Source organism: Oncorhynchus masou, chromosome 24 (genome assembly GCF_036934945.1).
Source record: "Oncorhynchus masou masou isolate Uvic2021 chromosome 24, UVic_Omas_1.1, whole genome shotgun sequence".
NCBI lineage: Eukaryota > Metazoa > Chordata > Actinopteri > Salmoniformes > Salmonidae > Oncorhynchus > Oncorhynchus masou.
The window spans coordinates 106,897,971-106,900,392 of NC_088235.1; positions in this window are offsets into that span (position 1 = coordinate 106,897,971).

Genomic DNA, 2,422 nt, shown 5'->3' on the forward strand with positions numbered 1-2,422 from the left:
GGTGCAGGAGAGCAGAGTAGAGTTAACAGCTGGGTACGAGAGGCGAGGTCAGGTGCAGGAGAGCAGAGTAGAGGTAACTAGCACACTTTTATTCCGGTCTATAAATAAGAACAAAATGACATCAAAGTGCCCAAAACACGGAACATGTACAAAAGTCTAACAATTACACACAAAGACATGGAGGGGAACAGAGGACTAAATACATGCAGTGTGATTATAGAATGAAAACCAGGTGTGTATGGAAACAAGACAAAACAAATAGACATATGAAAAATGGAGGGGCGATGGCTAGAAAGCAGGTGACGTCGATCGCCGAACACCGCCCAAACAAGGAGAGGAGCCAACTTCGGTGGAAGTCGTGACAAGTGACAGTTATAAATGTAAGGAAACTAACGCTAAAGTGACAGTTATAAATATGAGGAAACTAACACTAAAGTGACAGTTATAAATGTAAGGAAACTAACACTAAAGGGACAGTTATAAATATGAGGAAACTAACACTAAAGTGACAGTTATAAATGTAAGGAAACTAACACTAAAGGGACAGTTATAAATGTAAGGAAACTAACACTAAAGGGACAGTTCTAAATGTATGTGGGTATAAATGACTGTGACTAATGATAGCGGCAAATATCTAACAAGATACAAATTGTAAAAAAAGTACAGTAACAATTCTTGGCATTTCACCAAAACATTGTAGAAATCATAAATCAACTCGGTAAGTTTGGAGCTACACTGTCATTGGTGCATTGCTACAGAAGCATATAGCATAAACAACGTAACAACTTGTAATTTACAAATTACAGTGCATGTAAAATGGTGTTATTTCAATCAACAGGTTGTCTGACCATGTTCATTGTTTCATAGTGTGTAAAGATGGTAGAATTACGTCAAGGTCAGAATACGGCATATCTGTAGACACATCTCGACCACAACCTTCCTTCCTTTCATCTCCAACCCCAAATTAATAGAGGGTGAAAAGCATGCTAACCTCACGCTTCAGTTCAAGGTCAGAATATACATAGAGAAAAGTGCATCAAAAGGTAGTTCCATTTACGTGAGCTTAACTCGGGTCGGATTTCCCCCAAGAGTCAGATTTGCCGTTTAGATAATAATGGAAACGATTAGATGGATCTGATCCTAGATCAGCACTTGTCCTCTGAGACACTGTTTAAATATGGGCCCAGATCTGGTATTTTGCTCTTGGTAATAAAGGACGGTACGTGTTTGTGGTGCTGAACATCTATGGTTTAATAAACTGTTTATTGGTGTACAGTAACCTATTGGTATAGGTACCATTACATGTACATTTGGCAGACGCTCTTATCCAATCTACCAGAAATGCATTGGTACACGCACAGACGTTTTCTTTACAGCTTTAGCAGATTGATAAAAAACACAATCTATGTAATTGTCTGCATCATTTCCAATCCTCCATATATTTTTTTCTGTAAATATACCGTATCTATAATTTTAGATATATACAGTATATTTGCTTTATATAAACTCAGCAAAAAAAAAACGGCCCTTTATCAGGACCCTGTCTTTTCAAAGATAATTTGTAAAAATCTAAATAACTTCAAAGATATTCATTGCAAAGGGTTTAAACACTGTTTCCCATACTTGTTAAATGAACCAGGTAGCCTAGTGGTTAGAGTGTTGGACTAGTAACTGCAAGGTTGCCTACCATCTGTCGTTCTGAACAAGGCAGTTAACCCACTTTTCCTAGGCCGTTATTGAAAATAAGAATTCGTTCTTAACTGACTTGCCTAGTTAAATAAAGGTAACAAAACAAACAATTAATGAATGTGCACCTTGTTAAGACTCTTACAGACAGTAGGCAATTAAGGTCATAGATATGATAACTTAGGACACTAAAGAGGCCTTTCTACTGACTCTGAAAAACACCAAAAGTACCTGCTCAACTATATGAATGTGCCCTAGGCATGAGGACTGCAGATGTGGCCAGGGCAATAAATTGCAATGTCTGTACTGTGAGACACCTAAGACAGCGAGACAGGATGGACAGCTGATTGTCCTTGCAGTGGCAGACCACGTGTAACAACACCTGCACAGAATTGGTACATCCGAACATCACAACGGCGGGACAGGTACAGGATGGCAACGACAACTGCCCGAGTTACACAAGGAATGCACAATCCCTCAATCAGTGCTCAGACTGTCTGCAATTGGCTGAGAGAGGTTGGACTGAGGGCTTGGAGACCTGTTGTAAGGAAGGTCCTCACCAAACATTACTGGCAACAATGTTGCCTATGGGCACAATCCCACCGTTGCTGGACCAGACAGGACTGGCAAAAAGTGCTCTTCAATGACAAGTCGTGGTTTTGTCTCACCAGGGGTGATGGTCGGATTTGCGTTTAGCATTGAAGGAATGACTGAGGCCTGTACTCTGGAGCGGGAT